This window comes from Salminus brasiliensis, chromosome 6, assembly GCF_030463535.1.
Source record: "Salminus brasiliensis chromosome 6, fSalBra1.hap2, whole genome shotgun sequence".
Lineage (NCBI taxonomy): Eukaryota > Metazoa > Chordata > Actinopteri > Characiformes > Bryconidae > Salminus > Salminus brasiliensis.
Window position 1 is genome coordinate 27322149 of NC_132883.1, and position 14803 is coordinate 27336951.

The following is a 14803-nucleotide window of genomic DNA, read 5'->3' on the forward strand; positions in this document are numbered from 1 at the left end:
GGAATGTATACTTACCTGTTGCACAGTTGCAGATGAATAGAAAGTCAGTCAGATTGAGTTCCAGATGCAGACAACGGCAAGCACTTGGAGATCGATAGCCTCTTGGGATCATGAAGTCCTGTCACGAAGTAAGACAAAGAAGAAAATCAAAACATAAAAAGATACTGAATGTATACTTACCTGTTACACAGTTACAGATGAATACACAGTCAGTAAGAAAGAATTCCAGATGCAGACAACCACATACAGCTGGAAACCGATAGCCTCTTGGGATCATGAAGTCCTGTAAACAAGACAAAAAGAAAGTCAATACATGAATCAGAATCAGATTCAGAATCAGAATCTCTTTATTTCATATGTTACACATACAAGGAATTTGTCTTGGTGAGAGCAACACGTATGACAAGTAACAAAAAAAAAACAAAAACAGAATATTCTTAAACTAAAGGAAAATGACACTAAACAATAAATAGGGTAGGGGATAAATTAAAAAAGTAAAAAGTACTAAGGTAAAAAAGAGCTGAAAATATATTTACAGAAAAGAACATCTGTACAGGTGTGCAAATAGTCATAGTGCAAAATAGGCAGAGTGCAAAATAGCTGTTCAGTCCGGTTTGGTACAGTTCAGTTGTAAGTTTGAGGTTTACAGTGGGAGGTCTCCACTGTGATTGAGGAGCGCTACAGCTCTGGGGAAGAAGCTGTTAGCATGACGTGTTGTGCTGGTTTTGATGGACCGCAGTCTTCTACCCGAGGGGAGTGTCTGGAAGAGGAGGTGTCCAGGATGTGAGGGGTCAGATGTTATCTTGCCAGCCCGCTTCCTCATCCTGCTGGTGTAGATCTGCTGAAGTGATGGCAGGTTACATCCGATGATCCTCTCTGCTGTCCTGATGATGCGCTGGAGTTTGGTTCTTTCTTGTGAGGTGGAGGAACCAAACCAGATAGTTATGGAGGCTGTGATAATGGACTCGATGATCGCTGTGTAGAACTGGATCATCAGGGTCTGTGGCAGGTTGAATTTCTTGAGCTGTCTCAAGAAGAACATTCTTTGTTGAGCTTTCTTGATGATGGAGATGGTGTTTTTCTCCCATTTCAAGTCTCTGGAAATGGTGGTGACCAGGAACTTGAGTGACTCCACCATTGATGCTGCAGTGTTGTTGATGTGGAAGGGGGGAAGGGTGGGTGGATTGCGTCGGACGTCCACCACCACCTCTACAGTCTTTTCTGTGTTTAGCAGCAGGTGGTTGTTGCTGCACCAGGACAACGGCAAACAGCTGGAAATGAATAGTCTCTTGGGATCATGAGGTCCTGTAAACAAGTAAGACAAAGAAGAAAGTCAAAACATGAAAAGAAACTGAATGTATACTTACCTGTTACACAGTTGCAGATGAATACACAGTCAGTAAGAAAGAATTCCAGATGCAGACAACCACATACAGCTGGACATGGACAGTCTCTTGGGATCATGAAGTCCTGTGAATAAGTAAGACGAATAAGAAAGTCAATACATGAAAAGAAACTGAATGTATACTTACCTGTTACACAGTTGCAGATGAATAGAAAGTCAGTCAGATTGACTTCCAGATGCAGACAATGGCAAACACTTGGAGATCGATAGCCTCTTGGGATCATGAAGTCCTGTCAACAAGTAAGACAAATAAGAAAGTCAATACATGAAAAGAAACTGAATGTATACTTACCTGTTACACAGTTGCAGATGAAAAGAAACTGAATGTATACTTACCTGTTACACAGTTGCAGATGAATAGAAAGTCAGTAAGAAAGAATTCCAGATGCAGACAACCACATACAGCTGGACATCGATAGCCTCTTGGGATCATGAAGTCCGGTAAACAAGACAAAAAGAAAGTCAATACATGAAAAGAAACTGAATGTATACTTACCTGTTACAAAGTTGCAGATGAATAAATAGCCAGTAAGAAAGAATTCCAGATGCAGACAACGACATCCAGCTGGACATGGATAGTCTCTTGGGATCATGAGGTTCTGTAAACAAGACAAAGAAGAAAGTCAATACATGAAAAGAAACTGAATGTATACTTACCTGTTACACAGTTGCAGATGAATAGGAAGTAAGTTAGATTGAGTTCCAGATGCAGACAACGGCAAGCACTTGGAGATCGATAGCCTCTTCGGATCATGAAGTCCTGTCAAGAAGTAAGACAAAGAAGAAAATCAAAACATGAAAAGAAACTGAATGTATACTTACCTGTTACACAGTTGCAGATGAATACACAGTCATTAAGAAAGAATTCCAGATGCAGACAACCACATACAGCTGGACATGGACAGTCTCTTGGGATCATGAAGTCCTGTGAACAAGTAAGAAAAAGAAGAAAGTCAAAACATGAAAAGAAACTGAATGTATACTTACCTGTTACAAAGTTGCAGATGAATACAAATCTAGTAAGAAAGAATTCCAGATGCAGACAACCACATCCAACTGGACATGGATAGTCTCTTAGAATCATGAGGTCCTGTAAACAAGACAAAGAAGAAAGTAAATACATGAAAAGAAACTGAATGTATACTTACGTATTACAAAGTTGCAGATGAATAGAAAGTCAGTCAGATTGAGATCCAGATGCAGACAACTGCAAACACTTGGAGATCGATAGCCTCTTGGGATCATGAAGTCCTGTGAACAAGTAAGACAAAGAAGAAAATCAAAATATGAAAAGAAACTGAATGTTTACTTACCTGTAAAACAGTTGCAGATGAATACACAGCCAATAAGACGAAAAATCCAGATGCATTTGAATAGTCTCTTGGGATCACAAGGTCCTGTGAACAAGTAAGACAAAGAAGAAAGTCAATACATGAAAAGAAACGGAATGTATACTTACCTATTGCACAGTTGCAGATGAATAGAACGTCAGTCAGATTGAGATCCAGATGCAGACAACGGCAAACACTTGGAGATCGATAGCCTCTTGGGATCATGAAGTCCTGTGAACAAGTAAGACAAAGAAGAAAATCAAAATATGAAAAGAAATTGAATGTATACTTACCTATAACACAGTTGCAGATGAATACACAGCCAATAAAACGTAAAATCCAGATGCAGACAACAGCAAACAGCTGGAGATGAATAGTCTCTTGGGATCATGAGGTCCTGTAAACAAGACAAAAAAAAGTCAATACATAAATAGAAACGGAATGTATACTTACCTGTTACACAGTTGCAGATGAATACACAGCCAGTAAGAAAGAGTTCCAGATGCAGACAACCACATACCGATAGACAAGGACAGTCTCTTGGGATCATGAAGTCCTTGGAACAAGTAAGACAGAGAAGAAAGTCAATACATGAAAAGAAACTGAATGTATACTTACCTGTTACACAGTTGCAAATGAATAGAAAGTCAGTCAGATTGAGTTCCAGATGCAGACAACGGCAAACACTTGGAGATTGATAGCCTCTTGGGATCATGAAGTCCTGTCAAGAAGTAAGACAAAGAAGAAAATCAAAACATGAAAACAAACTGAATGTATACTTACCTGTTACACAGTTGCAGATGAATACCCAGTCAGTAAGAAAGAATTCCAGATGCAGACAATCACATACAGCTGGACATGGACAGTCTCTTGGGATCATGAAGTCCTGTGAACAAGTAAGACAAAGAAGAAAATCAAAATATGAAAAGAAATTGAATGTATACTTACCTATAACACAGTTGCAGATGAATACACAGCCAATAAAACGTAAAATCCAGATGCAGACAACAGCAAACAGCTGGAGATGAATAGTCTCTTGGGATCATGAGGTCCTGTAAACAAGACAAAAAAAAGTCAATACATAAATAGAAACGGAATGTATACTTACCTGTTACACAGTTGCAGATGAATACACAGCCAGTAAGAAAGAGTTCCAGATGCAGACAACCACATACCGATAGACAAGGACAGTCTCTTGGGATCATGAAGTCCTTGGAACAAGTAAGACAGAGAAGAAAGTCAATACATGAAAAGAAACTGAATGTATACTTACCTGTTACACAGTTGCAAATGAATAGAAAGTCAGTCAGATTGAGTTCCAGATGCAGACAACGGCAAACACTTGGAGATTGATAGCCTCTTGGGATCATGAAGTCCTGTCAAGAAGTAAGACAAAGAAGAAAATCAAAACATGAAAACAAACTGAATGTATACTTACCTGTTACACAGTTGCAGATGAATACCCAGTCAGTAAGAAAGAATTCCAGATGCAGACAATCACATACAGCTGGACATGGACAGTCTCTTGGGATCATGAAGTCCTGTGAATAAGTAAGACAAATAAGAAAGTCAATACAAGAAAAGAAACTGAATGTATACTTACCTGTTACACAGTTGCAGATGAAAAGAAACGGAATGTATACTTACCTGTTGCACAGTTGCAGATGAATAGAAAGTCAGTCAGATTGAGTTCCAGATGCAGACAACGGCAAACACTTGGAGACTGATAGCCTCTTGGGGTCATGAAGTCCTGTGAACAAGTAAGAAAAAGAAGAAAATAAAAATATGAAAAGAAATTGAATGTATACTTACCTATAACACAGTTGCAGATGAATACACAGCCAATAAAATGTAAAATCCAGATGCAGACAACGGCAAAAAGCTGGAGATCTATAGCCTCTTGGGATCATGAGGTCCTGTAAACAAGACAAAAAGAAAGTCAATACATGAAAAGAAACTGAATGTATACTTGCCTATTACAAAGTTGCAGATGAATACAAAGCCAGTTAGAAAGAATTCCAGATGCAGACAACGACATCCAGCTGGACATGGATAGTCTCTTGGGATCATGAGGTCCTGTAAACAAGACAAAGAAGAAAGTCAATACATGAAAAGAAACTGAATGTATACTTACCTGTTACACAGTTGCAGATGAATAATTAGTAAGTTAGATTGAGTTCCAGATGCAGACAACGGCAAGCACTTGGAGATCGATAGCCTCTTGGGATCATGAAGTCCTGTCAAGAAGTAAGACAAAGAAGAAAATCAAAACATGAAAAGAAACTGAATGTATACTTACCTGTTACACAGTTGCAGATGAATACACAGCCAATAAGACAAACAATCCAGATGCAGATGAATAGTCTCTTGGGATCATGAGGTCCTGTAAACAAGACAAAGAAGAAAGTCAATACATGAAAAGAAGCTGAATGTATACTTACCTGTTACAAAGTTGCAGATGAATACACAGCCATTAAGAAAGAATTCCAGATGCAGACAACCACATACAGCTGGACATCGATAGCCTCTTGGGATCATGAGGTCCTGTAAACAAAACAAAAAGAAAGTCAATACATGAAAAGAAACTGAATGTATACTTACCTGTTACACAGTTGCAGTTGAAAAAAAGCCAGTAAGCCAGAGTTCCAGATTCAGACAACCATATAAATTTGATGTATAGTCTCTTGGGATCACGTGGTCCTGTGAACAAGTAAGACAAAGAAGAAAGTCAATACATGAAACGAAATTGAATGTATACTTACCTGTTACACAGTTGCAGATGAATAGAAAGTCAGTAAGATTGAGATCCTGATGCAGACAACGACAAACACTTGGAGATCGATAGCCTCTTGGGATCACAAAGTCCTGTGAACAAGTAAGACAAAGAAGAAAATCAAAATATGAAAAGAAACTGAATGTATACTTACCTGTTACACAGTTGCAGATGACTACACAGCCAAGAAGATGAAAAATCCAGATGTAGACAAAGGCAAACAGCTGGAGATGAATAGTCTCTTGGGATCATGAAGTCCTGTGAACAAATAAGACAAAGAAGAATGTCAATACATGAAAAGAAGCTGAATGTATACTTACCTGTTACACAGTTGCAGATGAAAAAAAAGCCAGTAAGCCAGAGTTCCAGATTCACACAACCATATACAGTTGATGTATTGTCTCTTGGGATCATGAAGTCCTGTGAACAAGTAAGACAAAGAAGAAAGTCAAAACATGAAAAGAAACTGAATGTATACTTACCTGTTACACAGTTGCAGATGAAAAAAAAAGCTAGTAAGCCAGAGGTCCAGATGCAGATAACCATATACAGTTGATGTATAGTCTCTTGGGATCACGAGGTTCTGTGAACAAGTTAGACAAAGAAGAAAGTCAATACATGAAAAGAAACTGAATGCTTAGTTACAGATTAATAGAATTAGTTGCAGATGAATAGAAAGTCAGTCAGATTGAGTTCCAGATGCAGACAACGGAGGACACATTTCGCTGTACAATGTACACTGTACAGTGACAAATACGTGCACCTTACCTTACCTTGGGATCATGAGGTCCTGTAAACAAGAAAAAAAGAAAGTCAATACATGAAAAGAAACTGAATGCTTACTTACCGATTACACAGTTGCAGATGAATACACAGCCATTAAGAAAGAATTCCAGATGCAGACAACCATATACAGCTGGACATGGACAGACTCTTGGGATCATGAAGTCCTGTGAACAAGTAAGACAAAATAGAAAGTCAATACATGAAAAGAAACTGAATGTATACTTACCTGTTACACAGTTGCAGATGAAAAGAAACTGAATGTATACTTACCTGTTACACAGTTGCAGATGAATAGAAAGTCAATAAGAAAGAATTCCAGATGCAGACAACCACATACAGCTGGACATCGATAGCCTCTTGGGATCATGAAGTCCGGTAAACAAGACAAAAAGAAAGTCAATACATGAAAAGAAACTGAATGTATACTTACCTGTTACAAAGTTGCAGATGAATAAATAGCCAGTAAGAAAGAATTCCAGATGCAGACAACGACATCCAGCTGGACATGGATAGTCTCTTGGGATCATGAGGTTCTGTAAACAAGACAAAGAAGAGAGTCAATACATGAAAAGAAACTGAATGTATACTTACCTGTTACACAGTTGCAGATGAATAGAAAGTCAGTAAGAAAGAATTCCAGATGCAGACAACCACATACAGCTGGACATGGACAGTCTCTTGGGATCATGAAGTCCTGTGAACAAGTAAGAAAAAGAAGAAAGTCAAAACATGAAAAGAAACTGAATGTATACTTACCTGTTGCACAGTTGCAGATGAATAGAAAGTCAGAAACGGAAGTTAAGAAACGGAAACGGAAGTCAAGAAACGGAATGTATACTTACCTGTTGCACAGTTGCAGATGAATAGAAAGTCAGTCAGATTGAGTTCCAGATGCAGACAACGGCAAACACTTGGAGATCTATACCTCTTGGGATCATGAAGTCCTGTAAAAAAGACAAAAAAAAGTCAATACATGAAGAGAAACGGAATGTATACTTACCTGTTACACAGTTGCAGATGAATACAAAGCCAGTAAGAAAGAATTCCAGATGCAGACAACCACATACAGCTGGACATCGATAGCCTCTTGGGATCATGAAGTCCTGTCAAGAAGTAAGACAAAGAAGAAAATCAAAACATGAAAAGAAACTGAATGTATACTTATATGATACACAGTTGCAGATGAATACACAGTCAGTAAGAAAGAATTCCAGATGCAGACAACCAAATTCAGCTGGACATCGATAGCCTCTTGGGATCATGAAGTCCTGTAAACAAGACAAAAAAAGTCAATACATGAAGAGAAACGGAATGTATACTTACCTGTTACACAGTTGCAGATGAATACAAAGCCAGTAAGAAAGAATTCCAGATGCAGACAACCACATACAGCTGGACATCGATAGCCTCTTGGGATCATGAAGTCCTGTAAACAAGTAAGACAAAGAAGAAAATCAAAACATAAAAAGAAACTGAATGTTTACTTACCTTTAACACAGTTGCAGATGAATACACAGCCAATAAGACAAAAAATCCAGATGCAGATAAATAGTCTCTTGGGATCATGAGGTCCTGTAAACAAGACAAAGAAGAAAGTCAATGCATGAAAAGAAGCTGAATGTATACTTACCTGTAACAAAGTTCCAAATGAATACACAACCATTAAGAAAGAATTCCAGATGCAGACAACCACAAATAGCTGGACATGGACAGTCTCTTGGGATCATGAAGTCCTGTGAACAAGTGAGACAACGAAGAAAGTCAATACATGAAAAGAAACTGAATGTATACTTAACTGTTACAAAGTTGCAGATGAATACAAAGCCAGTAAGAAAGAATTCCAGATGCAGACAACCACATCCAGCTGGACATGAATAGTCTCTTGGGATCATGAGGTCCTGTACACAAGACAAAGAAGAAAGTCAATACATGAAAAGTAACTGAATTTATACTTACCTGTTACACTGTTGCAGATGAATACACAGTCAGTAAGAAAGAATTCCAGATGCAGACAACCACATACAGCTGGACATCGATAGCCTCTTGGGATCATGAGGTCCTGTAAAGAAGACAAAGAAGAAAGTCAATACATGAAAAGAAACTGAATGTATACTTACCTGTTACACAGTTGCAGATGAAAAAAAAAAGCTAGTAAGCCAGAGTTTCAGATGCAGATAACCATATACAGTTGATGCATAGTCTCTTGGGATCACGAGGTTCTGTGAACAAGTAAGAAAGAAGAAAGTCAATACATGAAAAGAATCTGAATGCTTATTTACCGATTACACAGTTGCAGATGAATAGAAAGTCAGTCAGATTGAGATCCAGATGCAGACAACGGCAAACACTTGGAGATCGATAGCCTCTTGGGATCATGAAGTCCTGTGAACAAGTAAGACAAAGAAGAAAATCAAAATATGAAAAGAAACGGAATGTATACTTACCTGTAACACAGTTGCAGATGAATAGAAAGTTAGTCAGATTGAGTTCCAGATGCAGATAATGGCAAGAAGTTGGAGATGAATAGTCTCTTGGGATCATGAGGTCCTGTAAACAAGAAAAAAAGAAAGTCAATACATGAAAAGAAACTGAATGCTTACTTACCAATTACACAGTTGGAGATGAATACACAGCCATTAAGAAAGAATTCCAGATGCAGACAACCACATACAGCTGGACATGGACAGACTCTTGGGATCATGAAGTCCTGTGAACAAGTGAGACAAAGAAGAAAGTCAATACATGAAAAGAAGCTGAATGTATACTTACCTGTTACACAGTTGCAGATGAAAAAAAGCCAGTAAGCCAGAGTTCCAGATTCAATCAACCATATACAGTTGATGTATAGTCTCCTGGGATCATGAAGTCCTGTGAACAAGTAAGACAAAGAAAAAAGTAAATACATGAAAAGAAACTGAATGTATACTTACCTGTAACACAGTTGCAGATGAACACAGCCAATAAGACGAAAAATCCAGATGCAGACAATGGCAAACACTTGGAGATCGATAGCCTCATGGGATCATGAAGTCCTGTCAACAAGTAACAAAGAACAAAATCCAAATATGAAAAGAAACTGAATGTATACTTACCTGTATCACACTTGCAGATTAATACACAGCCAATAAGATGAAAAATCCAGATGCAGACAACAGCAAACAGCTGGAGATGAATAGTCTCTTGGGATCATGAGGTCCTGTAAACAAGTATGACAAAGAAGAAAGTCAATACATGAAAAGAAACTGAATGCTTACTTACCGATTACACAGTTGCAGATGAAAAAAATAAAGCCAGTAAGCCAGAGTTCCAGATTCAGACAACCATATACAGTTGATTTATAGTCTCTTGGGATCACGAGGTACTGTGAACAAGTAAGACAAAGAAGAAAGTCAATACATGAAAAGAAGCTGAATGTATACTTACCTGTTACACAGTTGCAGATGAATACACAGCCATTAAGAAAGAATTCCAGATGCAGACAACCACATCCAGCTGGACACAGATAGTCTCTTGGGATCATGAGGTCCTGTGAAGAAGACAAAGAAGAAAGTCAATATATGAAAAGAAACTGAATGTATACTTACCTGTTACACAGTTGCAGATGAATACACAGCTAGCAAGAAAGAATTTCAGATGCAGACAACAACATACAGCTGGAGATCGATAGCCTGTTGGGATCATGAGGTCCTGTAAACAAGACAAAAAGAAAGTCAATACATGAAAAGAAACTGAATGTATACTTACCTGTTACACAGTTGCAGTTGAAAAAAAGCCAGTAAGCCAGAGTTCCAGATTCAGACAACCATATACAGTTGATGTATAGTCTCTTGGGATGATGAGGTCCTGTGAACAAGTAAGACAAAGAAGAAAGTCAATACATGAAAAGAAATTGAATGTATACTTACCTGTAACACAGTTGCAGATGAAAAGAAACGGAATGTATACTTACCTGTTACAATGTTGCAGATGAATACACAGTCAGTAAGAAAGAGTTCCAGATGCAGACAACCACATACAGCTGGACAAGGACAGTCTCTTGGGATCATGAAGTCCTGTGAACAAGTAAGACAAAGAAGAAAATCAAAATATGAAAAGAAATTGAATGTATACTTACCTATAACACAGTTGCAGATGAATACACAGCCAATAAAACGTAAAATCCAGATGCAGACAACGGCAAACAGCTGGAGATGAATAGTCTCTTGGGATCATGAGGTCCTGTGAACAAGTAAGACAAAGAAAAAAGTCAATACATGAAAAGAAACTGAATGTATACTTACATGTTACAAAGTTGCAGATGAATGCATCTGGAATTCTTTCTTACTGGATTTGTAGACAACCACATCCACCTGGACAGGGATAGTCTCTTGGGATCATGAGGTCCTGTAAACAAGACAAAGAAAAAAGTCAATAAATGAAAAGAAACTGAATGTATACTTACCTGTTACACAGTTGCAGATGAATAGAAAGTCAGTAAGAAAGAATTCCAGATGCAGACAACCACATCCAGCTGGACATGGATAGTCTCTTGGGATCATGAGGTCCTGTAATCAAGACAAAGAAGAAAGTCAATACATGAAAAGAAACTGAATGTACACTTACCTGTTACACAGTTGCAGATGAATAGAAAGTCAGTCACATTATGTTCCAGATGCAGACAACGGCAAACACTTGGAGATCTATAGCCTCTTGGGGTCATGAAGTCCTGTGAACAAGTAAGAAAAAGAAGAAAGTCAAAACATGAAAAGAAACTGAATGTATACTTACCTGTTGCACAGTTGCAGATGAATAGAAAGTCAGTCACATTGAGTTCCAGATGCAGACAACGGCAAACACTTGGAGATCTATAGCCTCTTGGGATCATGAAGTCCTGTCAGCAAGTAAGACAAAGAAGAAAGTCAATACATGAAAAGAAACTGAATGTATACTTACCTGTTACACAGTTGCAGATGAATACACAGCCATTAAGAAAGAATTCCAGATGCAGACAACCACAAATAGCTGGACATGGACAGTCTCTTGGGATCATGAAGTCCTGTGAACAAGACAAAGAAGAAAATCAATACATGAAAAGAAACTGAATGTATACTTACCTGTTACACAGTTGCAGATGAATAGGAAGTAAGTTAGATTGAGGTCCAGATGCAAACAACGGCAAGCACTTGGAGATCGATAGCCTCTTGGGATCATAAAGTCCTGTAAACAAGACAAAAAGAAAGTCAATACATGAAAAGAAGCTGAATGTATACTTACCTGTTACACAGTTGGAGATGAAAAAAAAGCCAGTAAGCCAGATTCACACAACCATATACAGTTGATGTATAGTCTCTTGGGATCATGAATTCCTGTGAACAAGTCAGACAAAGAAGAAAGTCAATGCATGAAAAGAAACTGAATGTATACTTACCTGTTACACAGTTGCAGATGAAAAGAAACGGAATGTATACTTACCTGTTACACAGCTGCAGATGAATACACAGTCAGCAAGAAAGAATTCCAGATGCAGACAACCACATACAGCTGGACAAGGACAGTCTCTTGGGATCATGAAGTCCTGTGAACAAGTCAATACATAAAAAAAACTGAATGTATACTTACCTCTTACAAAGTTGCAGATGAATACAAAGCCAGTAAGAAAGAATTCCAGATGCAGACAACCACATCCAGCTGGACAAGGACAGTCTCTTAGGATCATGAGGTCCTGTAAACAAGACAAAGAAGAAAGTCAATACATGAAAAGAAACTGAATGTATACTTACCTGTTACACAGTTGCAGATGAATAGAAAGTCAGTCAGATTGAGTTCCAGATGCAGACAACGGCAAACACTTGGAGACTGATAGCCTCTTGGGGTCATGAAGTCCTGTGAACAAGTAAGAAAAAGAAGAAAATAAAAATATGAAAAGAAATTGAATGTATACTTACCTATAACACAGTTGCAGATGAATACACAGCCAATAAAACGTAAAATCCAGATGCAGACAACGGCAAACAGCTGAAGATGAATAGTCTCTTGGGATCATGAAGTCCTGTAAACAAGACAAAAAGAAAGTCAATACATGAAAAGAAACTGAATGTATACTTACCTGTTACACAGTTGCAGATGAATACACAGTCAGTCAGATTGAGTTCCAGATGTAGACAACGGCAAACACTTGGAGATCGATAGCCTCTTGGGGTCATGAAGTCCTGTGAACAAGTAAGACAAAGTAGAAAGTCAATACATGAAAACAAACTGAATGTATACTTACCTGTTACACAGTTGCAGATGAATACACAGTCAGAAAGAAAGAATTCCAGTTGCAGACAACCACATCCAGCTGGACATAGACAGTCTCTTGGGATCATGAAGTCCTGTGACCAAGTAAGACAAAGAAGAAAGTCAATACATGAAAAGAAACTGAGTGTATACTTACCTGTTACACAGTTGCAGATGAAAAGAAACGGAATGTATACTTACCTGTTACACAGTTGCAGATGAATACACAGTCAGTAAGAAAGAATTCCAGACGCAGACAACCACATACAGCTGGACATGGACAGACTCTTCGGATCATGAAGTCCTGTGAAAAAGTAAGACAAAGAAGAAAGTCAATACATGAAAAGAAACTGAATGTATACTTACCTGTTACACAGTTGCAGATGAATACACAGCCAATAACACGAAAAATCCAGGTGCAGTTGAATAGTCTCTTGGCATGATGAGTTCCTGTAAACAAGACAAAGAAGAAAGTCAATACATGAAAAGAAACTGAATGTATACGTACCTGTTACACAGTTGCAGATGAATAGAAAGTCAGTTAGATTGAGTTCCAGATGCAGACAACGGCAAACACTTGGAGATCGATAGCCTCTTGGGATCATGAAGTCCTGTCAACAAGTAAGACAAAAAAGAAAATCAAAATATGAAAAGAATCTGAATGTTTACTTACCTGTAACACAGTTGCAGATGAATACAAAGCCAATAAGACGAAAAATCCAGATGCAGATGAATAGTCTCTTGGCATAATGAGGTCCTGTAAACAAGACAAAGAAGAAAGTCAATACATGAAAAGAAACTGAATGCTTACTTACCTACTACACAGTTGCAGATGAATAGAAAGTCAGTCAGATTGAGATCCAGACGCAGACAACGGCAAACACTTTGTCTTACTTGTTGACAGGACTTCATGATCCCAAGAGGCTATCGATCTCAAAGTGTTTGCCGTTGTCTGCGTCTGGATCTCAATCTGACTGACTTTCTATTCATCTGCAACTGTGTAACAGGTAAGTAAGCATTCAGTTTCTTTTCATATTTTGATTTTCTTCTTTGTCTTACTTGTTGACAGGACTTCATGATCCCAAGAGGCTATCGATCTGAAAGAAGAAAATCAAAATATGAAAAGAAACTGAATGTATACTTACCTGTTACACAGTTGCAGATGAATACACAGCCATTAAGAAAGAATTCCAGATGCAGATGAAGAGCAAGTTAGTTGATTGAGAAACATCCAACCAAGAAAAACGCATTTTTAGCTAAACAAAAAAACAAAACACTTTTCGGTTGAGAGTCATATCTTATATGAAGACATATTAGAAAAGCCTATTATCTTTTGAAAATAACAAAATCTGACATGTGTGACTGTCATTGTAAGGCCAAGTAGGAAGGCATTAAGAATCAGTCCAAAAAATAATTATATCAGACAAAGTATTTATGAGTGTAGGACTTAGAGGTCTGATATGATGGAGTTACAGCAAAGGATTAAACATTTTTAATCAATAATAAGGCCAGTGAATGTCAGTTTTCTTGGCTGGGTATTTTCACAGCTGTTGTATCTTGTTTGGTGTTTCTGGGCTTTACAGCTCTTTATGTCAAGTGTAAACAGATCCAAAGTGTCATTCTCAGTGCTGATTACATCTGAAATTAACCATAAACCAGAGGTGAGTGGCTAGCAACAGGGTAATGCAGCTCAACACATGTTTCAGTTTACTACACACCCATGTCGCCTCTCCAAAGTCACAGTGATTCTAAAGTCACTCAATACAAAGCACTTAAAAACCAAACCATAAAACACTGCTTAAATCACAAATACATTAATAAAGACTTTGAGCCCATTTCCCTGAAACGGTTCACCCATTAAAGATAATAGACAAAGAAGGTTGGGAGCAGGTGGCTAGTGTTTTCTTACCTGACTGGTGTGACTGGGTAGGGCCAGTAAGTCCTGGCATAGCACCTTCTCTATGTTCCTGGAGAGTACAACAGATCCCAGGCAGCACATGTGAAGCCTTTCTCGGTGGTAAAGGACCAGACATCAAACCTGCAATCAGCAGTGGAGTGCAAAAAGTCTGCAGAATGGCTTGCTCCCTCATCGGTAGGTAAGCAAGTGGCCCAGAGACGACAATCCTGGCGTCTGTCTTCTTTCAAACTGTGTCTTGAATCTAGTGCACTAGTGGCACCGTGACACTGTGGCATTACCCTTTGGGCCCTATATTTAAGAGTGTCTTACAATAAAATTTTCAACAGTGAGAA